The 27,625-nt window shown below is 45.0% G+C and overlaps 1 protein-coding gene and 1 long non-coding RNA gene across 35 annotated transcripts in view; one reads left to right on the top strand and one right to left on the bottom strand.

Moving 5' to 3' along the window:
- The window catches only part of MSI2 (musashi RNA binding protein 2), a 430,429-nt gene that overhangs the window by 337,074 nt on the left and 65,730 nt on the right, over window positions 1–27,625 (bottom strand). The window lies entirely within an intron of this gene.
- Window positions 1,002–5,535, top strand: LOC308574029. The gene is made up of 2 exons (XR_014002309.1): window positions 1,002–1,649; window positions 5,222–5,535. It is a non-coding gene; the product is annotated as an uncharacterized lncRNA (long non-coding RNA).

The raw sequence follows: 27,625 nt of genomic DNA, 5'->3' as shown, positions 1-27,625 counted from the left end.
TGCCATTTTGACAGCATCAGTTCTAACACAGGTCTGATCACTATACCATTTGAGTAGCACTCATCTTTAGGCGTAAACAAACATAAGTTGAGGCTATCATAGGAACATAGGAAGCTGCCTTACACCAAGTCAGAATGCAAGTATCTAGCTCAAAACTGTCTACACTGACTGGCAGCAGCACTCCAGGTTTTCAGGCAGGGAATCTTTCCCAGCCCAGCCTGGAAATGCCAGGGATTGAGCCTGGGACCTTCTGCACGCAAACCAGATGTACCACCATTGAGCTCTATTCTGAAACCTCCCTCGACAGACTCTATTTCATCAGGCCACCTGGGCATCACCGATTCACTAGCATAGCTCTCAAACCAACACTGCATCTTCCACGGTTGTCAGCCAGCCCTGAAACCCTCCTCAATGCTCTCAACCCTGCATTTTTCAAACTCATGTTCAAAAACACAATAAAAGTGAACGAAGCTTTTTTTTTTGCAAATGTCTGTCCTGGGAAGGTGGCAGCATTAATAATGACCCTTTTGTACAACTCAAACACATCTGCTGCCATCACTGCAGAGTCCAAATTTAATCTGACAAGCTCTTCTCCTTCCTTTGGCACAGCCTGATTTTATTTTTAATGCCTCTTCCTTAACGGTCCATATTACAAGGAGGAGTTTTACAGGAGGGCACACTCACTTACTTTCAAAGTTAAAGGAAGGACAGCAGGGAGTCAGGCCCAAACTAGAACATCTTGATTTTTTTAAAAGCCATAATACATGGGCCATTTATTATCTATCCTATCCCACCGGCCTCTGAGAAGTTGAAATCAATTTCATTCATTTTCATAAAAAAAAAAAAATCCCAACTAGCCGATTTGCCTAAACCACCATCCTTTTAAGTGAACATGAGTCCACAAACAAAAATAAAAACAGGTGTTCGCAAAAAGCAAAAAATACAAAAGCAAACCACCAACATGCCCGATTACTTGTGGTTTCCACAATACGGAGGTGTGCCTTTGAAAAATAACTTCAGCTAACTAAAAAGCAGCACTCAACGGTGCTTTATCTGGGACACAGAACAAGTGCTAGTAAACATGACTCAGCCTTTTAAAGACCCACTCAGATCTGGAGAGTTTAAAAGCAGCGGAGGTAGTAAAGGAAATAGTGTCAGAAAAGACCTCACACATCCATCCAGTTTGGCCCTTTGCTCTGACAAAGGGGTGGGCTCAGATTAAGACCTGGCCTACCATCTGCAGGCCATTTTCAACAGGCAGGAGAGGCCACCCAACTGTCAATCACCAGACATCATTATGACATCAGGAGACAAATTCAAAGCCCGCCCTGACAGTGCTGAGCAGCAAACTGGGACTGGAGCCATTGGCGAGCCTCCACTTCCTATGAAACTTCTCGCGAGAACCAACATTTTTCCAGACACCTTCATCCATGCCAGTTGTTGGGAATCACAAGCGGGGAGAGTGCTGTTGTGCTAAAGTCCTGCTTGTGGGCTTCCCAACCGTGATCAAAATTCCCCGGGTACTGGGTGAGTTTTGCTACTGGCATGGGTCCAACTGCCACTGCGCAGTTTTCTGGGCACCAGGTTGGCAACTGACATCTCCATCGAGGCAGCTGATTCGCACGCGGTCCATCATCACATCAAGGAAAGTTAAGTGCAGGGCAAAGGACAGATATAATGGGCTGTGCTGCAACCTTTCCACAGGCCACCCCAATGGAGCTAACAAGACACAGTTCAAAAACTTCTGCCTTAGCCCATAGTTAACACCATTTCCACTTCCACTCTGTGTGTGTTTCTCCTTCTTGCATACTGGGGCAAGTGAATTGTTGTAAGAGCAAGCTACAATTGAGCAATGTAGCGGAGATCATAGAATCAGAGAATTCACAGACATGTCATTGTGGCGACCATAACCTAGGACTGGGGTCAGCAAACGGCGAGGCTTCCTATCAAAGCCCAGCCCCCTTCCTCCACAGGGCGGAGAGACGTCAGGAAGAGGGAGGGAGGGAGCTGTTCGCGGGCCAGATCCAGAGGGCAATTGGGCTGGATCCGGCCCACAGGCCTTAGTTTGCCGAACCCTGACCTAGCTTATATGTCTGAGTTTCTAACACTGCCCATAGGCATCTTGTTTTCCATTGTGAGAATAGAATGCTGGACCTTTGGCCTGAGAGGGTAGATTCTTGATTGTTCCTTTGCAGCCACATCTTTACTCTCGCCACATCTGACACCACATCAGATGTGGGACAGGTGGGTGTGATTTGGAGGAAACTACATCCCTGGCATAATTAGCTGAGAGGGTCAGGGCTTTCCCCACTGCTGCTCTCAAGCAGAACACCGTCTACTGAAGGAACCCCAGTCAAATGCATGCCTATGCCCTCACAGAAACCTCTAAACAAGGTTACCTAACCACTCCTGAGGCAAGACAGTCGACCTGTTCTGAAGGTGGAGCTACTCCTACTGTTTAAACATTGAGATCTACTTTAAAGTTTCAGATCCCTTATGGGCCTTGAGCTCTCCAGGGTTAAGGAAAGAGGTATTTCCCATTATGTGTTAGCAAATCCTTTTAAACTGGGGATTGAACCTGGGAACCTATGGCTCCAAAGCATGCAGTAAATGCAGCTCTGGTTGATATTCTGATATGCTACCAGGCAGGCTGGTGGAAAATTGAAGCTTCTCTCCACCCTAGAGATGGGAAAACCCAAATCTTCAACTTCCTGCATCTTGGTTTGCTTGTAGCAGCAGCAGCAGCATTTCAATATTAAACACAGAAAAATCAATTACAGTACAAAAATAATTATACAAACAGAAAGCCCCATTACAATTGGCAACTGCAACAAAAAAATAGTGTCTCTCTATGCCTGCTTGGAGGGTGGTAATTTTTAACTAAGGCTAATGTTCTATGCTCACATAATTCACCTATTTGTAAAGACTTTTGGCAAAGGTTTGCCATTTTCAGATTTGTTTGTTAAAGTTATGGAGTTCCACCAATCTGCTGAAAACTTCTTCTTCTTCTCCTGACCTCTCGCCATATGCAAACTCTGCACTGTTTTCTCAGTGAGAGCTAATTCTCAGACGTTTTAGCACATCTTGGTTTGTTACTGACCCCAATGAAGACACCAATTAGCTCAAATCCAGCAGATTTGTCAACATCCAATTTCAGGAAAGGATGCACAACATACAGCTACAACACTAAAACAAGAGCAAAGTGACCACAGCATTGGAATTTAAGAAACGGCTGTTACAGGCTGAAGGCCTGCTTCAAAATGCTTGTTTAAACGACATTGTGAATAACAAACAACTGGTCAACCATGTGTTTAGTTCCTGAGCAAAGTGGCCTTTGCGATCTTCTCTTTGTTCTAAGGAGGTTCTTCCAAGAAATCAGCCTCAAGATAAAGATTCTTCAGTGGTTTCAAACATTCTCCATTTTTTACAACAAAAAGGCTCTTGAGAAGCAAGCAGGTCTTGCTCAGAGCAGCCGTCTTAGCCTGCCATTCTTTGTTCCACCTATTGGCATATTAAAGTCAGCTGCCTTCAGCTGCTAGGTAAGAGCTGTACACAGACCTAAGCTAACAGCCCCACCTTCAACCAGCTGAAATTGGGCATCTGAAATTATCATTCTATGTATTCCCTGCATTCAAAAGGGGACTCTCTGGTGTGCAATTACTGCAGCAGAATTGTATTCTGTTCATCTAGGATTCAACTGAGTCCGAGGGTTTATTTTCCATTAAAGGTGGGAAATTTAGACAATTGTGTGATCGCCAATTGCAATTACCGTTGGCAACTGTTCTTATCTCACATGCATTTGAACTTTTGAGAATATCAGACTATATACCCTCTTGCATTTTCGGGGGGGGGGGAAGTGTTGTGCAAATATCATTATGTAACTAGAAAGGTTTATCAAAAAAGAAATAGAGAAATTAAACATATTAAAAATGCAGACATTAAGACTGCTAAGAGAAATTAAGAAAGTTAATTAAAAAAATTCAACAAGCAGTAACAATAAATAAAAATTATTCTAAATTAAGTTTAACCTTGCAGTATTACCATAAGTCCTGGTATTCATTATATGAATTGCTACAGCAGACCATGCTTAATTTAATTTTGTAGTAGACTTTTGATAAGTAGTGATTTTAAAAACAAGTGCAGGTATCTTCCCCCTTTGTGAGAGTGCTTTTGTTGTGGTTGCACCTTTCAGCATCTAGCAAAAATTACTGCTTCTGCCATAATGAAGTACTGCCTAACACTAATTTTCAGAAATAACATTTTTGGGTTGATTGGTCATTGGACATTAAGCATTTCTTAAATACTAGTAGCTTTGGTATCTTGTACCTATTGCATGCACTGTGGTTTTTTATTTGTTTGTCTGTTGTTTTATTAAGACATTTCTATACTGTCCTTTCTCAAAAGGCCACAGGGTGCTTTACAACACAAAAACAACATGACAATACAAGAACGTTAAAGCAATTATTTCAATAAAACTCCTAACAAAAGCAGCTGCAACAAAATTATTCACAAATTGCTACTGTCCCTGTTCCCTCGATATTAAATTTATATCCCGCCCTTCCTCCCAAAGGAGCCCAGAGCAGCAACCAACAAGTGATAAAACAATAAAAATGTCTTTAAAACAATTCCAGTATAGATGCAGACGGGGAAAGATTTCCACTTAAAAGCCTTGTAGGAAAACAGAGGTCTTCAGTAGGCAATAGACAGGCAGCAGACAGAGCCGATCTAATATTCACAGGGAGGGAATTCCAGTGGTCCAGTTCCAAGACACTAAAGGCCAATTGCTATATTGTGCAGAATGGACCTTCTGATAAAATGGCATCTACAGGCAGTGGCATAGCATAGATTGCTAGTGCCCGGGACAAGGAAAGTATGGCGCTCCTTAACCAGCACCTCCATGTGGCGCTGCCGCCACCACTGTGCGCAGCTGCAAAGCAGCCGCGGGACATGCATGTGCCCCTCCTTGGGCTGGGGTGCAGCCACCACCACTCCCTTCAGGCATTGACCTGAGACAGACTTCCTTTGCTTCAACAAGGTGGCTGTATTGTGGGCATCAAAACCATGCCCTGGGAACTGATCGCATCTCACGTTCAGGTTTCTGCCACAAACAAGGAATGTTACCTTGCTAGGACCCGGTTCCATAACACCTCGTTTCAAAACCATTAGTAGAGTGGAAGCACAGAATCCGACAACATCAATTACGTTTTTTATTGAACACAAGGTGACCAGGGAGAGATGCCAAGGGGACAGATGTCATTCACAGGAGTCATCTACAATCACCCAGAGGATTTAAAAAAAAAATAGAGGGAGAAGAAACCAGGAACCTCTCAACCTCCCACAGTGGTGGCAGCTGTGTCCAAAGGATGTGGATCCCCACTGCTTTTTCAGCCACTGCCAAAGAGGGCCCTCACTTCATCCTGAAACAGAGGGCGGTGTTGCAGTGGGACGTCCTCCCTGGCCAAAGAATAAAAGCCGCTTGCTTGCTGTGTCAACCAATTAAGTTTAGAGACGTGGGCAATAAATATTTAAAGAGGACCCCTTTCTTCCGGAGCCACAGGCTGTCTGAATCTACTTTCCGCTCCTCATGCTTTCCTGATAGAACCTCCCAGCGGCTGCAGGCGAGGTTTAAACAGTTGTGGAAGATCAATAGGATCGGAAGCCCAGCCCTGCCTTGTCCTGCTGTTTCTTATAAACTAGAGCAGCAAGATGAAGATGGTGGGGGGCAGGAGAGCAGGGGAAACCCGTTAACCTTTTCTGCTAGATATTTTAAAAGTGTTTTATAGCCCCTTATTTTCTCTCTCTCCAAGATCTCTTGCTGGTCTTTTCCAAGAGCCTCATTCCAACAACTTTGCTGAAAGGCCAGCTCCAAAAGGCACTCCCTACCACTGAACTGTTTCCATAGATCATTATAAGAAATACTATCTAAGAACTGGTGCCTGTGTTGGCTGCTGCTGCTTTTCCTCTTCCCTCCCTGTACCTTTGCCTTGTGTGTTGTGTATTTTAAATTGTAAGCCTGTAGGCAGGGACTGCCATGTTTTAATTGACTGCATATGTAAGCCACTCTGGGAGCCGTTTGGACTGAAAAGCAGGGTACAAAGGCTCTATATAAATAAACGAGTCTCCATTTAGCACAAAGCCCATGTAATGATGGCTAAGGTCTGAGCTGCTTCCAACATGGCACTGCGTATTGGCAATTCTTAACACAATGCAGTTGCTGCCTGCTCACAAGTACCTCTGCACCTTGAAGCAATGGCCTAATCTCACTCAGTTATTGCTCTCAATGGTATTTAACATAATAGCGTTGACCACGATGAGCTTATTTGAAATTATCGTGGAGATGGTTGGCACTTCAGTAGGATCTCCGCAGCAATTCGCCATTAATTACTGCACTGTTATTTTTAAGTGTTAGCCATAAACCAGGCTGCTGCTACATTTGCATTCAGAAGACACAAAAAAGAAAGAAAAAGATGTAGGGAGGTAAATGAGAAATAAATTAGAACAGAAGCTAAGTGCTGCTTCTAACTTTAATATTCCCCAATTAGTTTATGATCTGGAGGTAAAGCGTTTAACCTCGAGGTCACGATCCCCCCTCCCTCTCCTCCCCCCATCCCCTGCAAGGGCTATGAATATATTTTCTCTAATTTCTTACACTTTCATTTAAAAGGAAATACCAAGATGGGTAAAATATGGCCTCCGGGATCCATGAAGCTAGCTATTACCATTTCGCAGTCAGTGTAGAGAGTTTGGATGCCATGTCTTCCCAGGGCCACCCCAGAGACAGGCGTTAATAGCCCAATATTTATGTTGGGTTGAATGTGAGGAGAGATTTGGGGTGACTCTCGGTCTTGTGCCCAGTTGTGCAGTGCCTCTCCAGATAAAGGGGAGATCCGGCATACAGACAGCCAAGGCATCTATCTACCTATTTCAGATACTGTTCTGTCCTCTCCTCCTTTCATCACTTGCCATGATGGAGGCTATGTTCTTCCTCTACAGAGGTAGCAACGCTTTTGAATACCAGTTGCTGGAAACCACAGGAGGGGAGAGGGCTATTTTGCTCGGGTCTTGCTTGAAGGTTTCCCCCAGTCATCTGGAGGGCCACTGCGAGAACATGATGCTGGATTAGATTGGCCAGTGACCGGATGCAGCAGGCTCTTGCGTTTTTCCCATGGAGTGAGCGTATAGGAGGTGAATATAAAATTGTCTAATAATGTCCAAGCTATACAAGGTAAATCAAAACCAGAAAATCCCTTGTGCAGTTTGGTATCCTTTTTATTTTGTATATACCATTAGATCGGGCACTATCAAACACCCTCCAACAGAACTACAAAATGATCTAGATTATAATTTCACTTTCCCAGTAAGATGACAATTTCTGGTCTTCCTTTAAATTGGGATCTTCTGCTAACCTCTAAGTTAGATTACCACAACAGAAACATCAGCTGGTGCAAAATTCAGTGGCCAGGTCGCTCACCGGAACAAGACGGTTTGAGCATATTACACCAATCCTGGCCTAACTGTGCTGGGTGCCAATTAGCTTCCAGGCCCAATTCAAAGTGGTGGTTTTTACCTATAAAGCCTTAAACGGCTCAGGACCAGAATATCTCAAGGACCCTCTCTATCCATATGAACTGACCCAGACCCTCTGATTATCATCCGAGGCCCTCCTTCGTGTGCCTCCTCCATGTGAAGTCTGGAGGGTAGCAACACGAGAACAGGCCTTTTCTGTGGTGGCTCCCTGCTTGTAGAATGCTCTCCCCAGGGAGTCTTACCTGTTGCTTTCATTACATATATTTAGGCTTACGGTGGATTGTTCTTTTTACCATTCATTAACTGCCCTTCAGCCTAAGGTCTCGGGACAGGTTATTACAACCAAAATGCAGCGTTGATACCAAAACACGACATTACACAATATTTAAAACAGTTTAAATCAGCTTAAAATTACAGAAATAAAGGGGGGAAACAAGAATGGGGGGCGGGGGAAACGAGTCATCAACACACCAGGAAAACTGAGATGTTTGCAATGCATATGAAAAGAAAAGGCAACAGAGAGAGAAGGCATAAAAAGGCATTTAAAACAATTAGACCGTTAAAGCACAGGTCACAGCAGTATCCTTACATGGGAGAGAGAGCAAGCCAAGTAGCTCTGAAGCAACTAACAGCCAGCTTTAGAGCAACTAGAGGCCCCCAGTGAACAACAAACTGGTCATTAACAACAGGTTTGGAGGAGGATTACAGTCTTAACAGCTATCATCAGAATAGGTGTACTGCTTAGAAGCTAAGCAGTTCCATATGGTTAATTTACAATTTCAGGACCAAACCTGGATAGCTTCTAAATAAGCAAGGCTCTGGAGGAAAAGGGAATCTGGAGCGGGGGCAGATTGTGTACAATTGTTCATTCTAACAAACATTCAAAACCAGACTCATGCCATGTGCCCTGCGACTTGCAGAAAGGGACCTGCATTTTACACGAACTCTTGGCGCACACAACTATGTCAGCTTCTGTATTGTGCTCACCCCACAGTTCAAGTACTATCAACACAGGAGCCGGTTCCAGGGAGTTGTGGCTGTGCTCCCATAAGAACTTAAGAAGAGCCTGCTGGACCCATCTAGTCCAGCATCCTGTTCTCATTGTGGTCAACCAGGTGCCTGTAGGAAACCCGTGTGCAGGATCCGAGCCCAAGAGCCTTCTCCTCTCCTGAAGTTTCCTGCAACTGGTATTCAGAAGCATTACTCTCTGAAGAGGAAGAGCATTGCACCCATCGTGGTGGGTAGCCATTGGCAGCCATCAATTTGCCCAACTCTCTTTGGAAGTCATCCAGATTGAGGGTTGTCGCTGCCCCCACCCCACCCCACCCCGGTGTGGGAGTGGATTTCATTGTTTTATCTATGCACCGTGTGAAGAGGTACCGTATTTTTCTTTTTCTTTTTATTTTTCTTTTTATAAAATTTTTATTGGGTTTTCCGTTTTTATAAAGACAATACAGACACAAAAATGACACAAGACACAAACATGTATAAATTCAGCAGATCCTCTTCTCATAACCTTGTTCCCTGACTTCCCCCCGCCCCCCCTCGTGCATCCCAATTCCCAAGATTATATCAGCAAGTTGGTAATTCTCCTCTTAACCATCTTATTCATTTTATTACCTCTTTTCTAATAAAAAAAAAATTAATTTTCCTAAGTTGGACTTAAGTTCTCTTCCATCGATTTTTCATTTTATCTTGATTAAAAGTCATATTAACCAAACCTGAAAGTCTTAAGAGTTTTTAGGAATCTCCTTTTCCCTCCCTCCCATCCCCGGTTTTTGTCCCTTCCCAATAAAAATCCAAAGTCAAGATTCTCAGCCTGGGTTCCTCACGTCCGAGGCTTTCAAGTCTCTTTCAGTCCCTCTCCGCCGGTCTTGCTGGTAGTCCTTTATATCAGTCGTCGAATCTGGAAAAAGATCTTTCACCATCAAAGCATATTCTCTTCCCACAAGGAGATTTGAAAGCAACTGCTGGAGTATTTCCACAAAGCCTGTATCTTCAAAATCAAAGTCCAAACGGAGGCCCCAATCATATTTCTTTATATTAAGTTCCTGTATTCCATATTGTCCCAGGACCTCCTCCTTCTTCTTCTGCATCTTTCGCAGACTTGTGGTAGATATGTTCCCAGAGTCTCCTTGCTTGTGTTCCACAGATGTCAGCTTTTGGTTGTTGCTTCCCAATGTTACTTTCTCTTTTTCTTGTTTAGTCTCTTCCACCTCTGTAGACATTGTTTCCCATTCAGCTGTGGATTCTTTCTCATTCAGGTCCTCAATACAAACAGCAGAGTTGCCTGTTCCCAAGGTCATAGTGATAAGTTGTTTATTCATGGCTGAGCTCTGCTCTTGTAAGATTCCCACCAATTGAAACATCCTTTCGATTTCCACTAGTAACTTTCCACCCACAGCCATTGTATCCATTGTAGTTTCACAGAATTCCCCCTAGGGGGAATCTGGTTACTTATTAGTCTTTTCTCCAACAGTCCTTTAACTTATTATTATTACTTTGTTTCCAACAATTTTAGCTCAATTATAACTCGTCTTAATCCAGAGGGATCTTAGATAGTGATTTTTCCACTTTAAACTGCCCGTTTGGCAGCTTTGACAGCTGTCAAACTCCGCAGCTCTTACACAGGCACAAAGGCAGGACGTTCCCGAGCCCGGGAGGGGGGGTTGTTTAAAACATAAAGAGGGTCTCCAAAACTCCACTCTCCAGCACAAAATTTCCTTTAGCTAAATCTTGAAAGTTAGTGTCCTTTTTAACTCACCCCACCAAGGGTAGGCTCTCCAGCTTAGCTCTTATGTCGTTGCTTAGATCGTCTGCAGGGGGGGGGGTGCGGACTTCCTTTTAGCACACCCCCCGGTCGTCTCCAATTCAGGGTAAAATTTTTAGAGTCCCAATCCGTCTTACTCACGGGTAATTCTTTCAGTCCAAATTTTCAAGGAAGAAAGTCAGCGCTCTCTGGTCATGGCTCGCGGCTTCGCTCCACCGAGGTAGCGGTCGGCTCTCAGTGCCACGCCACCCCCGTATCCTCTCCGCAGCCTTTAAAAAGGCTCTTCGTGGATCAGGGGGGGCGCTTAAGGCACGCGCTGAGTCTTCAGTCCGCAGGCTTCCGCGCCTGCGGTTTTTAAGGGTCCCCGCGTCGCCGGCGCGGCAAAGACCCGTCCTCAGTAGAGCCGATTCCCTCTGCAGCTCGGAGGGAATCCGCCATTTCCAGATCGCGTCAACCCGGAAGTCCAGAGGTACCGTATTTTTCGCTCTATAACACGCACCAGACCATAACACGCACACAGTTTTTAGAGGAGGAAAACAAGAAAAAATATATTCTAAATGAAATAGTGGATATATGATTTTTGTGGTTCATGCTGTGGCCACAGACATGTGATCTGACAATGAGTTTGGAGTAGCCCAATGCAAAAATCCTGAGGATCCATGTGGATCCATGCTTTGTAACCACGGAGGAAGGAAGGAAGGGGAACCATGGATCCTCTGCTCACGACTGCAGCAGATCCCCCCCCCCCGCAAGCATTCGCTCCATAACACGCACAGACATTTCCCCTTACTTTCTGGGAGAAAAAAGTGAGTGTTATGGTGCAAAAAATACGGTACTTCCTTTTATTTGTCCTGAATCTTCCAGCAGTCAAACTTCATTGGATGTCCAAGAGAGGAAGGAGAGAGGAAGGAAATCTCCAGCAGGAGGGCAGGGTCCTCTGATGCTCAGGTCCTGCCTGCTGGCTTCCCATAAGCATCTGGTCAGCCACTGTGAGACCAGGAAGCTGGACTAGATGGGCCATTGGCCTGACGCACCTGGGCTCTCCTTACGTTTTTTAAAACATGTGTTTGGGCCTCTGGGTGCCTGTCTGCTGTATCCCACTTTAAAGGAATTGAAACCTGCAGCTTGGCTGGAGGCGCGAGCCCACAAAGGAGAATCCTAAGGCTCCAGCAATGGGTGGGAAGGCATGGGGCAAGCCATCCATCAGCTGTCCACCTTAGTAGGTAAGGCCTATGCGGTTGCGGCATTTAGGATACCTCCCCGCGACGGCAAAAGCAGCGGCTCAGGGAATGGACAGCTCCAATGCGGCTTACTATTATAAAGGTTCCTAGAACCACACTGGATCCCCACATTATTGCCATAAAGGAGTGCAAACGGCACTGTGGCTCAAACATGACCTTCAGTTCTTGCACATTAGCCATCGCGGCAGGCAACACAAGGGCTAGGGTTAGACCAGGTTCTTCCCTTGGGGAGGGGGGTGCAGTGCTCAGGTGTGCTCCATGGTGGTGCGAGGGGGTCAAGGCAAAGACTCTCTCTTTCTCCTTCCCTCCTGCCCTATTATAGCATGGCTGGCCTTTAAGCTAGTTCTTAATTAAAACAAAATCTTGGAAGGGAAAAAAAGGGGGGGGGCACACGGGCAGACGGGGAAATCTTCAGAAATAATTGGATCACACAGCAACACTTTATTAAGTTCTTAGCCTAATCCTGTAAATTTAATGATCAACATTTAAGTTGGAATAATTCATCCGCTTTACGCACACACACACACATATATCAACTCATAATTGTGCAGTTACAGGTTCCAGCTAGTGGGATTGCACTTCAAAAAGGACTTTAGCAGCTCATTGACATCACCGAGGCAATTTTAAAAATGAGCTTAATGCTTCATTTTTTGTACAGACCTCTAATAGCTGAGGCATAGTTCCCCCCCCCCATTCCTGAATACTGTGTGTGTGTGTGTGTGTGTATATATATATATAAAATGTAAGCACACTCCACCCAGAAAGGTTTTGTTTTTAAAGTATCAGCAATTAGAACTATCTGACTTGAGAAGAGTCTCTTGCTTGTGTCTCTGCCCGAGTTACTGTTCTGGGCCCAGCCACCTGTCAGCACACATAATCCTGCAGAGCCTCTGCCTCAAAAGGGATTGATTGATTGATTGATTGATTGAATGATTGAATTCAATTTTATATCTCAATTCCATTCTTCAGCCCCGTGGAGAATTATTAGGAGGAGGCACAGCCAGAGTGATAGATCGCACAGAGGCACCACAGACAGAAATAAAGGCAGGTCAGGGGGAAAGAAATACAGAGGGGCAAGAAAAGAGGGGAAACAGATAGGAGGGGGCAGAAAGATCTATGGGGTGGGAGGAAAGATGGTAACAAAAATGAGGTGCATAAAAGATTTGCAGCTGTTAGGAAAACAAAAACTAAAAAAAGATGCAGTGGTGCAAAGAGAGAGCAGGGAACTGCTATATTTCAGGGCAGATGACTTGACCATCTAACTCTGCATTGTCTACTCTGACAGGGACACTCCAGGGTTCTCAGGCCAAAAAAAATCTATTTCCTGTCATCCGTTATCCTTTTATAACTGGAGATGTCAGAGATTAAACCTGGGACCTTCAGCATGCAAAGAAGGTGCTCTACCACTGAGGAACATGAGAACATAGGAAACCTCTTTGCAGTGAGAGTCACACCATGAGGTCCATCCAGCTCAGCACTGTCTACACTGGCTGGCAGCAGCAATTCAAGGTCTCAGACAGCCCTACTTGGAGATGCTGGTGTTTGAACCACAGGCCTTCTGCATGCAAAGGAGGTGCTCCCTACCATTGAGCCCAGATCCCTCCCTGGCTGCAGAGCAGGTGCTATGAAGTGCAAGGAAGGAAAGTGGGGGGAGGAAGGATTAGCACAGGGTCTCAAAACAGAGGCCTGTGGTGGTACAGAAGAGAGTACAAACCACAAGGTGCAGAAAGAGAGAGACAGAGTTAATGAAAAGAGAGAGGGAGGGAGGGAACGAAAGCTGTGGAGAGAGAGAGAGAGAGAGAGAGAGAGAGAGAGAGAGAGAGAGAGGGTGTTAACACAGCAATACACAGCCCTTTGGAATAATAATATTATAAAAATTGTCCCCTCTGAGTGCTTTGAGTTGTGCATGCCTGTAGTAAAGCATTATACACTCATCGGGCTTTAGGTGTTCCTTGCGCAGCCTCTGCCAGTGTGGTTCTGACCCCTAAAACAAAACATGCACACAAAATGCAGCTCAAGCATGAAGTTCTTAGAAAGATTACAGGCTGGAGGAGAAACGGCTAGGGCTGGGTTCACGATTCTCTCTCTCCTTTTTAAAAGCACCTTTAACAGTGGTGAGAAGCGGCAGCGGTTTCCAGTGCGTCTGACAGTAGCCATGCGCATTCAGCTGGGAAAACAAACAGGGTTAGGAAAGAAGACCAAGAAAGTGGAGGTGGTGGTAGTGGGTGGTGGAAAGGAGCTGCCCATTTTCTCCTGGTTAAATGGGGAGGTGCAAGATGTCCGTGTCCAATGAGGTGTTGTGCCAACATCCCTCAGAGAACCACATCAAATATAATTTTCAAACAAATTAGCTTGGGCGAGCGGGACTTGGGGGTGGGAAGCATTCAAACCAAAGCAATGCCTTCCTCATTCTAATTACTAGGGCATCCTATTCAATGCCTAATGAGAGCAGAGACAAAGGCAGTATATGCATTAGGGTCTACTTCAAGAATTCCTTTTTCTTTTTAGCAAACAGATCCTCTTTTGTTCTGGTTAAACACCAATTACTCCTTTCTCTCTAACATGCAAATCAGCTGAAAATAGGGCAGGGTGCTGCCCGGATCCTGAGCCACTGCAAGTTTTTGAATGATTTGTGGTGGGGGGGGGGTGAATCAAGGGGGGGGGGGCAAAGAAAGAAAAGCAACCCTCTAGGGGTTTTCAATTCCAAGTACTTTGTACTCTGATAAAGCTCTTTTCAAAGAGCTTTTTGTATTATCAACAGCGTTTCCCATAAGGAGGGATTTTTGCCATTATCCAAAGAGAGAGAAAGAAAAAGAGAGAGAGAAAGAATGGGGGGGGGAGAGATAGCACATTTTTAAAAGGTGTACAATATAAGCAAGGGAAGCCAGAAGTAGCCAACAAAGCTGTTTACATGTAGCTTCGAGTCGCGCCATTCACAGCAGGGACGTAACAACTCGGAACATTATGAAAACTATTGTACCTAGGGAAATAGCTGGAGCAGAGAGAGAGAGAGAGGGATGGGGGGAGAGGGGGAGATGGAACCGGAGCCCAGATTCACAATGTGTTCTTTTGTGCAAGTTGGAGAGTATTCATAAGAAAAGCCACATTGACAGCCCTGGGAAGTACAGTGCTCCAGTCTTTTCAAGTGGTGGGACACAACCTGAGTTAACAACCCCTCCCCACGCACTTCCCACCTCCTACTCGGGCTGGAAAAGGGAGACCTCCCTTCTCTGCCCTTGAGCACCCAGCAACTCCTCAGCCCACCCACCTACAGAAAAAGAGACGTTTTAGGAGAGAATGGTCAACTGCGGCAAGGTGCAAGCTAAGAGCAACCCTGTTTTCTTCTTCTGGCTGTTAATTAGATTCATATTCCTCCCAAAGGAGCCCTGTGTGGCAAACACACAAGAGGTAAAACAATGAAAAAGATCTGAATACAATTGCAATGCAGAATGGGAGAGAACTCCACTTAAAAGTCTCGCTAGAGGAGAGAGATCTCCAGCAGACTTGGAAAAGACAGAGAGCAAACCTCCTGATAAGATGGCATCTGCAAGAAGCCCTCACTTGCAGAGCACAGTGATCAGTTAGGTAGGGTCCCATAAGGGGTGAGAGGATCTTTCTTGCAGTGGCCAACAAGACACCTCCTCTGGGAAGCTGAAAAACAGGACCTGAGCACAACAGCATCCTCCTTACTTGTGACTTCCAGCAACTGATATAATAAATAGTAGCCACTGATAGATAGATGTCATGGAGGATGTGGCTACGTGTACTATACATGCAAACCACAATTTCATTTTTTTAAAAAAAAAACCCCAAAGCATTTACAATTATAGCTATACACATTTTTTAAAAATGCAAAAATGTAAAGTCACGGACCATCAGCTAGCTATTGGAGAAGATGTTTTCTTAAAAGGTAAAAGTAAAGGGACCCCTGACCATTAGGTACAGTCGCAGACAACTCTGGGGTTGCGGCGCTCATCTCGCTCTATAGGCCGAGGGAGCTGGCGTTTGTCCACAGACAGCTTCCGGGTCATGTGGCCAGCATGACTAAGCCGCTTCTCATGAACCAGAGCAGCGCACGGAAACGCTGTTTACCTTCCCAGAGTGGTACCTATTTATCTACTTGCACTTTGACGTGCTTTCAAAATGCTAGGTGGGCAGGAGCTGAGACAGAACAACGGGAGCTCACCCCGTCGCGGGGATTTGAACCACCAACCTTCTGATCGGCAAGCCCTAGGCTCTGTGGTTTAGACCACAGCACCACCCACATTTTCTTAAGTGCATGCATAAGCTTGGCAGCAAAGAGAAGTTTACAGCTAATGTTTGAAAGTTAGTACACCTGCTGAATCTCTACTGGAAGAGCATGACAATGAAGACTCAGTTTTGTATCAGTGTCAAATGAGCATCACCAACTCGGAGGGTGACCAATGAAACTGCTGCAAGTGATGTGAGTCAAGCTGGGATATTGAGTTCAGGGGGTTCCTAAGGTACCATGAGTCTAAGTTGTTCAGGGCTTCACAATGCAGCAGGACAACATGATGACAACCTGCTGCCCTCTTGATGATATAGTAGGACAATTTCCATTAACTCCGATCATTTGCCATCTTGCCTGGGGTTGATGGGAACTTAACAGCATCTATGCCATTGAAGGCAGCTTTCAATTTCATCCCAGTTGAGGTCAATCAACTGAGTGTCCACTTTTGAGGCCCTCCTTAACAGACATGGAAGTGCATTCCCACAGAAAACAACCAGAAAGAAGCGCTCTCTCTCTCTCTTTCTCTCTCTCTCTCTCTCTCTCTCTCTCTCTCTCTCTCGCTCTCACACACACACACACACACACACACACACACAGCCCTATGACTCTTTTATTCAATATAAAGGAATGGCCATTCATCTGAAAGAGGACTGGGGTATTTCCCAATCAGCCCCTGAATTACTGAACTTCAACATACCTAAATGCAGATTTAACTTCAGACCAAGGCTAAACACACCGTATTCTCCAACTATAAATACAGCCAAAAAGGAGAGAGAAATAAGTACAGCCAATTCATCTTCTCTGCCAAGCATTAAATTATAGCCCACGAGCCTTTCAAAAGTTCCTTATTCTGTTTTGCTGGCCCTTTTAATATATTTTTGATTTATGCCAGCTCGAAGAAGTTTCAATGCAGCTAAGGAGAAGAAAGCGTTCTTGTAATTCCAGATTCTGACTGGCTTTAAAGAGACACCAAAAAAACCGTAATAAATCTGAAATGTCATGCTACTACTGTATCATATGCTAGCGAAGAGCGTTACAGGCTTCCATAGACAGCCACTTCCGAGGGAAAACCTGATTAGAACTCTTCCACAGGCAGCAACAACACAGAAATGAATGCTTGTTGCAAAGCCTGCTTTTGCATAACAGATCTCTAGTGCTTCATTCAACGCTCTCTGGATGAAAGCAAGCCCGGGAATGTACACGAAGCCAGACAGAGGGTGAACCAATGCAAGTCCGCTCAAACCCACCAAAACAGCAAGACAATCAATCCACAAAGCATTTACAACAAAGTAATTGGACGTAGGTTGACGTCGTCCTTGAATTTCAGGCTTAATTTGTTTTGCAGAGCAGACTTGAAGAATCAGCACACCTGAAACATATGCCCACAGCAAAGGGACTGCAGATTTCATCTCCACATGGATTTGAACCTTTGAAGAGTCTTCATAAACTGCAACTGGTCCAGAAGGCAGCAACAGGGATGCTGGCTGGCACTTGCTTACACAAGATCACATTACACCTGTCCTGCAAGGGTTGCATTAGTTACCAATTTGCTTATTACGCGTTAACTTTAAACTCATGATTGGCTTAGGTCCAGGAATACCCTCCTTCCACAACAGCCTGCTTATGCCTGAAGAGCTGATGGAGAGCTCCCTTCTCTATGTCCTGATCTATGGTGCAGACATAGATGACTAGAGGAAATGCCTTCTTTGCAGCTGCACCTAAACTGTGGAACTCTATGCACCAAGAGGCTCAGTTAACCAACATACTACATGACGTTTTATCATATAGCAAGAAGCTTCCTGTTTAGGCAGGCCTTTGTATTATTAGATAGTGGGGGGTTTTAAAAGCATTTCACTATAAGCAAGTGTAAGGTAATGCACACGGAGGCCAAAAGTCCTAATTTCACATGCACACTAGCGGGAGCCTGAACCGGCAGTGGCTGACCAGGAACAAGACCTTGGTGTAGCAGTGGATAGTTTAATGAAGATGTTGACCCAGTGTGCAGCAGCTGGGAAAGTTTCAAATTCCACATTAGGAGTTTGGTATACCAACAACAAAACCTTAAATGTGACCTGGCAGCCTACTGAGGCAGTCATTGCAGTTGTCTCAGCAGAGGCAGGCTTTTTTTGCCACTGAGGCAAACTTGAGCCTCAAGAAGCAATTACAGATCAAGAAGTTTCCCCAGACTATGTACCTGATTCTTCAGCAGCAGGCCATCCTGTCCAGAGCAGGCAATTGACTTAACGCCTGAACCACTCAGCCACAAGCCCTCAGTCTTGCCATTTTACCTTTACTGTATTGTTCTTTCTGGTTGGTTTACTCGTTGTTTGCTGCCCTGAGTAGCGTGCAGGCACCAGAAAGGGAGAATATAAATCTGTATATAAAAATAAATTGATAAAATACCGATGGAGTAAGGAACATTCAGCAGCAGCTCCCTCCAGCTTTGAATGGTGAAATATGCGGCTCAAAAATCCTAGGACTGCCTTCTTCCACACTGAACGTTACCATCTTCTTCCTCCAACGTGCATTCGCGCCATCTGAGGATTGGTGGGCAATTATACTTGGCTGGGACCTTCTCATGACTTGGACCAAGAGGGCTGATGAGTCTCACTCCCTCCTTGCTGCCTCTTAGGCACTAAGCAAAGGTGGTTCTCTTCCAGCAGGCGTTCAGAGCTTGGTGACTGCACTTTGTATATTTCCCAACACTGCTGTAATACTTTTGCCAATGATGCTGCTCTGCTCAAGAGCATGCACTAGTCTAGCAGTAAGAAGGGCAGAATCTTTTACAACAGTGGTTCCCGACTGTGGCCTGTGGACCTGAGGGGGTCCACATAACTCACCCAGGGGGTCTGTGGCCTACACCCATCAACTGTTTGGGACATCCCCTTTTGTGCAAGAGCACAACACCCAAAACACGCGCGATTGCAGCCAGATGCACGTCTCGTTCGAGATCATGGTGCCTCTAAGCACGTATTTTTGGGTGTCGTGTTCTCGCATGGGTCATGTGACTTGCGCAGGAGTATAGCCTGGAAGACATGCATCTCAGTTTTACACTGGGACATGTTGGCAGGTAGGGTGGTACTACCACAGAAATATCAACATTTTTTAAAGGGGGGGGTGGGTTTCTATGGTTTGGCTTTTGAAAAGCAGGAGGTCCATGGTACTTAGCTAATTGGGAACCACTGCTCTACAAGATACACTGCTGCCCAGCAAAGAAAGCCATCGAGGGGTGCCTAACAGCAAGCCAGACAGTCGAACCCACTTTACAGACCCCACTGACAGGCACTGCCAACTCCAGCTGCTGTTGGCTTATTCAGCTGCCAATGACATCCTGCATTTCTCTCACACTTCAACTCCCCCAAATGTAAAGATCCTCTTCTCCCAATCACGTGAGTCTCCCAAGTCCTCTCTGCAAGACATCAACGCTTTAGAAGCAATTGCGCCTGACTACCCTCATAATACACCTCATTTGGGTCAGAGTGATGAGGAATAAAAAGAACTTCTAGCCTCAGAGATGGATGGAAATTGAAGGGAAAATGAGTAATGAAACCAGAAATAAAAAAGACCAAAGAAAAAGCAGTTAAGCTCCAAACATACATCAATAATATGCTTAGCTTGGTTAACTGCTAGCGACCGGACAACTCCAGGTTGTTGGTCGTTGTTGTTTTTTTACTTTCTACAGGACCAAACTGCTTTCACCTCAGAAATAATGTTATTAACTAACCTTAATATTAATCCATGTAAACATTTATAATAGCACATTTTCATCGTTGTGAGGCTGTTTTCCTTGAGAACTGTTTTAGCTGAAAAGTACCTAATTAATTTATAATAAATAAGTAAGAGGGTGCTGTGAAGCATTCAGTGCTTTGTATTCATTCCTGTTCGATTCACCTTTTATATACCATGCTCATTTTCTTTTAAAGTTATTTGTGAGATTTAAACATGCGCACGTCCCCGACCATAGGCCAGCAGGCTGGTGCTGAGGGGACTTGGAAGTCATTGGTCTCCTGAGGGCCACAGATGTTCCCCATCCCCAGTTTAAGTGGAGGGGCATTCCTCCACTTTCCCCTCACCAGGCATGCATAATTTTATCGTTTCTCTTCTTACTCGCCTTTTCTCTAAGCTGAAAAGCAGCAATTGCTCTATGCAGCCTTCCCTCACAGGGAAGTTGCTCCTTCCCCTTGATTGTTTTAGATGCCCTTTTCTGAACCTTTCCCAACCCTACAAATATCTGGCTGTTCTATTATAGTCGCAAACCACCTTGGGGGCTCTATTATAAAAGCCAAAAGGCAGGATCAAAATGCAGAAATAAACGCATGCTCATCTTGTCTGCCTGGGCATCTGGAGTGTCATTCCTGTTCTCCACTCGTGGTATATACTGCTGGACTGAATCGTAAGAAGTGGGGGTAAAGAGAGGGAGAAACGAAGAAGTAAACTGGACTGGATCAAGCATAGGCAAACTCCGGCCCTCCAGATGTTTGGGACTACAATTCCCATCATCCCTAGCTAATAGGACCAGTGGTCAGGAAAGATGGGAATTGTAGTCCCAAACATCTGGAGGGCCAGAGTTTGCCTATGCCTGGTCTGGATGGTTCCTTGGGGGGAAGGGGGAGGCTCCTGTCCAACAAGCTCAGGCCTCCCTATCTTCACTAGTCCATTCTGAGCCCCGATTGTGACCCAGATTCCTATCTGGTGCCCCAGCAGCCTCTAACTCCATCACTGGATCACTGCTTGATTCAGGGGTCCTGACAGGCCGTGTATTTTAAGAGCATTTGCTATGGTTACTACTCTCTCTCTCTCTCTCTCTCTCTCTCTCTCTCTCTGCCACCTAAATGCAGGTGGCTCCCAGAATAGGATAAGACAAATAGACACACACACAAATATACTCCGAAGTCAGTAAACAGCACCCCTGAGCCAAAATCACGGGACTAAACACTGGTTGCTGGCATTTAGACCCAGCTTTCCCAAATGTCAGGCGCGGCTCTACAGTTTGTGTCTGGAGCTATTCCACTCGCACAGTGCAGGTGGGGACTTACAGGAGGCAATGCAAACAAACAACCCCTACAAAAGCCACGTTTCCTCATATAGAAAATTATGTCAGCAAGGATAAAAGACAAGTGCCCTTCTCCTTGACATGCCAGAGTTTTATGTGAAGGGAACTTTTTTTTTCATAGAAAGGAGCCCCTACCTACAGTGGTATTCCCTAGGCCCGAGTGTACCGCCTCACCTGCTTTTATGGCAGCCAGGTCTTGTTAAGTAAGCAGGTGACGCCAAAGTTAATATCCCTTTGGCACTTGCATCACACCAAGAAAGCAGATACTTCCACTCGCGCTGTATTGACGCTTCCTTTTCACACACATATATTGCAGTCCTGAAACATTTACTACCAGGGTGGGGTGGGGATTTAACTCCACCGGATCAATCCCATGCATTAATCCTTGTACCAAATGACAGGACGCTACATAGGAACAGTCAGCTGTGAGCATTTTATTTACAGTGTGAACTTCCTGCGGAGTTTGCTGCCTGCAAGGAACTGGAAGCTCTTCGCATCCAACCCTCTGAAGTTATTATTCAACAACAAATGAGCACTATTTTTAGAACATTTTCCATGCGGCGCCCGTCTCCAAGGGCCATAGAGCCAGGAGGCCTTCAAAGGTTAAAGGAGTCTATCAGACACACACACACACACACACAATTTCTTTCTACCCCCCTCCCAAAAAAATGCCAACTATGTTTCAGTGTTAACTGCAATACTCCATTTTCAAAATGATTTTACTAGGGAACAAAACACACTTTAGTTCTGTAAACAAAAACAAAACAAAAACATAAATAATGTGTATTTCCTTATAGGGAATAGTGACTTTTATGTTTTTGCAGCAGTTGAGATGAGGAATTAACCATTTATTTGGATTATTGCCATTGTCGTCCACAATCTTTTGAGTTGGAGGGAAAACGCATGAGTAAAGGTTCGGGGCCCGTAAAACCTCCTTAGAAATTTAACAGTATTCTACAAAACAATAATCCTTAATACCATTTCATGATATTTTTACATGAATTTGTTGGACACTGCTGTGTGCATGCGCATGTATTAAACTGCAACTTAATTGGCGCCTACCTGACCCCAATACCAGATTAGTAAAGTGCTTTCTCCAAGTGCAGGAGGGTTAATAACAAACAGGCTGAGAAATTATTGGAAACCTTATCTTTTCCTGATGTTACAAGAGAGCTATGAAGGATTTTCAGTGCCGAGAAAAATATTGTTCTGATAAAGCAGCCATGCCGAAGGCGAACGATGGCCTTGCCTCAACCCATTCTCAGAGAATCTTTAACACTCTGAACCACCCGTTAAGGGCCAGACTCGGATATTTCAGTGTGTGAGGACAAAAAGTGTCACAAGGCCTGGAAGCAAGAGTATTTACACACTGCATGCCATTTTCGCAGCCACAATGGAGCCCATTCTCTTCTGGGGGAGTAAAGGGATGAGTCGTTTATTATTTCAAACACACAGCAAAGTGGTTGAACTACAGAGAAAGAGCCTCACGTGCATAATTAAGCTGCATTTCAACTGGCTGAGCTGCTTTTAATGGCCTGCATATTACATTATACTCCCCGAGCTTGAGGCACCCTTGTTAGGAAACAGAAGGTGGGAGGAGAAAACAGTATTAGATGACAGGCAAATAATGATGCTCTAGCTGGGGAGGAGCAACAGAACCACCCCGGGCTTGTCTTTGCAGTGGGGATGGTGAACAAATCACTCCCCTCCCAAAACTTGTGCCACAGGCCAGGGAGAGGAGGGTGGGGCAGCCAGGGATTTAAAGCTTTTCCATGCATCACCATCTGTTAGGTTTGCCCAGGACTCGGATAACAGGGAAACCAAGACCGCTCTTGAGACTGCTCTCCACTCCCAGCACACCCCCTCACAGTTAAAGACTGGATGGGAACTGAATCTAGGCAGCGCTTCTTAGACATTGAGCAGCCTTGGTCCACTTGCTTTTTCCATTCACTTATTTAAATTTTATTTGAGATATATTTTTATCCTCCCTTGTTCTCTTATAAATGGCAATGGTACCCACCTGAGAGGCGCCAGAGCTGAGCTCCAGCGAGTTCCAGCTGGAATAAAAAGCCCTACCTGAAATACACTTTGCCTGTAAATGCATATTCCCCCACCCTTGCCACCCCAGCTATTCAAAAGGGCTTGTGGTTGTGCAAATCTGGGGAGATTCGGGAACGTGTCCCATAAGTGATAAACGTTGTTTGGAACCTGTCAACAGCAGCTCAGCTCTGCTAGCCATGCAGCAGAAATTTCTGTCTCTTTTCACCGTTTCTTCCTTCGCCACATGCCCTACTTTGCAGAGGCCGGTGTTCATCAGCTGTCCTCCTGAACTGGAAATCTTAAGCATCCAAATGTCTTCAATTGGTGGAGAGTCTTTGGGGTGAGGGGTTGGTGGACAGACCTATTTATTGCTGTATGTTTGGCCTGAAGAGAGGGGCCTCCAGGGGTCCAAAGTGAGTAGCAGTGCCCACGTAACATCTCACCCTTGGGGAAGCGAGGGAGCAACAACTCAAAACGGTCACGTGACCCCCCAATATCCCATGTCAAGCTCATGCAAACATGTGGAGGGCAAGCCTCCTCTTTCCTCCCAAGCCCTTTTCTGTTTATGTCCCTCCAGTGTTTACCAACCTGTCCCCCAAAACACTGCCAGGCTGGGCATTTCCACAGAGTGCTCCAAGAGAGTTCACAAAAAGGAAAATTTTTAGAGCGGGAGGGATGGGGAAACTGGAACGTTCCAGCCAGCACACCCACACAGAATGAGTGAGTAATATTAGATGAGGCGTAAGTTATAGCTAAGTCTCTTACTGACAAACCTGACAGCTTCTCGACATGCCGGGCCCCCAGAGGCAGCTGGTCAACAAGATGAGAAATCTGGATTTAAGTTAATAAGTCCCAGCTGGCATCCCAATTTTTTAAAAAGGTAGGGAGAGCAGGGTGGGGCACAGGGTAGCACTCGCCTGGCGTTTTTAGATTTCCTTTGATCAGGGGACCAGTTAAACACGTTCTGCTTCACCCTTTCCCATAAAAAAACCAAGCAGTTTGGTGGTGGGGAGGCAGCTTTGTATGCAATCCGCGCTGATGAGAAAGGGATCTTTGCGCTGTCAAAGCCTGATGGCCTGGAAAACTAGGAGGCCGCGTCATGGCTAGATAACAACCGGCAGCAGGAGGGGGGGGGGGGTTGGAGGCAATTTCAGACGCAGACATCTCTAGCTTGGAAAGTCCGCTGCATGCCAAGCTGTTTGAAATTTTGGAAACCGGAGAGCAGGGTTTCAAGAGAACACTACAGGGTTCTCTTTCTGCGGGTGCAGACAGGAGTGGGATTTGTGGTGGGGAGCAGGGAGCAAAAAACAAACTAGTTTCTTTAAACAACCCATCACACACCCACACCCAAAAAATGAAATTAAGACTGGTGAACCATCTTTAGTTTTGTAGAAGCCACCTAAAAACACTCTCCATGTAGGCTGGTTTGTTTTTTGGAAAAATTGAAGACATTGGTTAACTAGGTCGAATATCAATCTAATGCTCACCTAGATGCACACACACACACACACACACACACACACACACACACACACACAGTGTGCATGTGACAAACTAAAAACAACAACAAAACAGCTCCTACCAACAGCCAGCATTTGAACTCCTGTCACACTTCATTAGAGTTAGCTTAAAGATGATGAGCAGGTATCGCCCTAATGACGACAGCCTGGTCAAGGCTACGTGTGCAGCTAGTCTCTTCTGGGTGCAAGAGAGAAAAAGAAAGCTTGGATCAGAGACTGGGCAGGGGGAGAGAGAGAATCAAAGTCTGGAGGATGTACTTTGAGGCTCATTAACCTGGCATGTAGCCAAGTGACAAACAGCACACTGGAGCAGCCCCCACCTTTGAAAGTGCATTAGAAGAGATTTCACCTGGAACACACCAGAAAATTCTAGCCGCTCATGCAAGCAGCCTTTTCATTCCTCAAAATCAACATGGATAAGGAAGAAGGAAAAAACAACCGACAGTATGTTGCAAATAAATATTTGTATATTTTATGTATTTGCAATATTCCTACACAGTCTTTCAAGACTATAATCTTCCCATGTGGCTTACATTAATAGGAAATACTGTATACAATGTTATCAGTAACAAAACACCAGAACACACGATTCAATTCGCAATAACAACAACATGATAAAATTTAGTAGTCACCAACAAAAAGCCCAGCAGCTACATAATAAAGCTTCAACATGTTCTTACATAGTATACATTATATTATATGTTGGGGCAACAATGTTTAGATCTATTTGATTAATCTATTAAAATGTATAGATTACTTTGCTGCACCACTTTCCTCTTCTACAAATGTCTGTTGTGGCACATAAAAAAAGCTTTAAAACTATTTTTTTCTCATATACACATTTATGCATAGGAATATATTCACTGTAAATGATTAACATCTGAACTAAATTTGAGTCTGCAATCCTATACAACATACCTGGGAGTAACCCCAACAGAACTGAAAAGGACTTGCTTCTGAATAGACATGTATGGGATTGAAATGTAAGTGAACCAAGTCTCCATTCCTAAACTCACTTTCCAGGAAGCAAGTTGGACATAGTGGAAGTTACCTCCAAGTACACATGTACAGTATAGGATTCTAATGTTTCTTTCGCTGGATGACTACCCTAACACACCGGGTGGTGCAAGAGAACTGCATCAAGGACAAATGGTTAAAACATGTGCAAAGGGGAAGACTAGCAGACTCTTCTGTATGCTACCCATGAAGAGGACTCTCAAAAGCAAGAAAGAATGAGCCTTTTGGCTCCCATACTTGTAACCTGATCTCAGTTTATCCTTAAAATAAAATGGTAGCCTGATTCACACTTTTTCTTCCACTACAAAGCAGTGAGAATGTAAGAGCCCTGCTGAATAAGGGTTCATTTAGTCCAAATTCCTGCTTCCCACAACGGCCAAACAAATGCCACCAGGAAGTCCAGGAAGGAGGGCCTGGAGGCAACAGCCCTCTCTGCTTATCTCCAGCTACTGTACATTTAAGTTCCATTTAGCTATCATGTTTTAAGAAGCTGTTGATAAGAGTATAAAGACGGCTCTGTGTGTTTTCAAAGCAACAGTTTTAAATCAAGGAAGTCTGCCATAGCCTTAGAAACAAACTCTGATTTTTGGGCAATTGGAAGCAGGAAATTGGGGGGGGGGGGAGGACCAGGAGTCAGACTCCTCTTCGTCAGGTGATGGAAGCAAGAGCTCTGAACCTAACGTGGAAGGACATACACTCCTGGCCTGAGGCTGAAGCACTGCTGACTCCAAGGACTCCACTGCAAAAGATCCTGAAGAGACCTGATCCTCACTTTTCTGTCTCAGTAGGAGAATACTGGGCTCCTTTAAGTCCAGCAGCATCTTGCAGAACAGGTGGTGGTAACAACCAGTCTGCACCTGGTGCTATTGCTTTATAAGGGCTTGGCTCAGTCCTTGCTAGTGCAACTGCACAGTTCTTTGTTTCCCAGTGTCTAGGCTGCACCTCGCCTTGCCCTACATCCTTGTTGAGCCTTGCCACACCACAGAGCAGGACAGCATTCCCCTTTCCCTAAAGGGCTTTTAGCCAAAATTTAGACTGCAGAGATTGTATTGCCTTGGTCCTCTTGCCACTTCCTTACCTGTTGAGGCTCTGCACTTGCTATTCACACTTCCTCTCCAGTCTTTGCAAAGGGTGCAGATCAGAGACCAGTGAGCTCAGGCTCAGGATGAAAGCAGGTTTTGCCACATCTAAGAAGGGAAAACAAAACCTCCCTTCCTTTTGTCCAGCCTAGGATCAGAGATCAGACACATGGCTCCCGCAGGATTGCTATTCTCTCAACTAATGAAAGGGATATTTCCATAACTAATATTTAAGAAGAGGCACTTGAGCACCAGGAGATTACAAGAGCCCAGAGTTGCTTTTGATCTTTCAATTTGAGCCCCCTCCCCACACCCCTCCAAATAGAAAACTGGCCAAAAACACACAAATCACTTTTGTTGGTGGATTAAAAACTGTAAGAACTGTGAGAGCTGCAGTCTGGGAACGGGTTACCCAGAGCATACCCAACATTAGGGCATAAATGGACCAAAGAGTACAGCATCAGCTGAAACTCTAGACTCATGAGGGCTGAATTCTGACACGATTTAGGAAGTTTCATTTCGCCGAACAGAAAGCAAACGTTCCTTGCTTTCTCCAAAGCTTAAGCCACGCTGTTCTGAATAGCTGCATATAGGCAGGATTGTTCCGATTTGATCTGACTTAATCCTATGTATATCCAGGCACAATGATGGAGTTAGCACAACTTCAAAATACTCTAACTAAATGCGATGGGGACGTTTAGCCGCCTTGGCCAAATTCATCCCAAATCACATGCTGCACGCTCAGGAAAGATGGGGGACTTTAAATCTTTATGCTGCCACACAAAGATAGAAAGAGACCAGAGTATCACTGCATGTGGCCACCGGCAGTGATTCTCGATGGGCACAAAATGGCAGCCCTCTATTCTCTGGCATTGTCATGATGAAAACATGATGTCATGATGGAAACCACTTCAACTTTAGAACTAAGTCCCAAGAAACTATTGTTTGGGTATTCTCCCCCCTTCTTCTGGAATAAAACCTATTCATACATGGAAGGTTGAGGAGAGAATGACTTAAGAGCCCTGCTTGGAACAGACCCAAGGCTTAGTGAAAGGTCACAGCCATTTACCCCTCGCAGAGCTACAATTCCCAGCACCCTAAACAAATGGCAGTTCCCAGAACTCTT

The sequence above is a fragment of the Podarcis bocagei genome (assembly GCF_964188305.1).
Source record: "Podarcis bocagei genome assembly, chromosome: 15".
In the NCBI taxonomy this organism is placed as follows: Eukaryota; Metazoa; Chordata; class Lepidosauria; order Squamata; family Lacertidae; genus Podarcis; species Podarcis bocagei.
The sequence above is the reverse complement of the archived record's forward strand: the minus strand, read 5'-3'. Positions and strand labels throughout refer to the sequence as shown.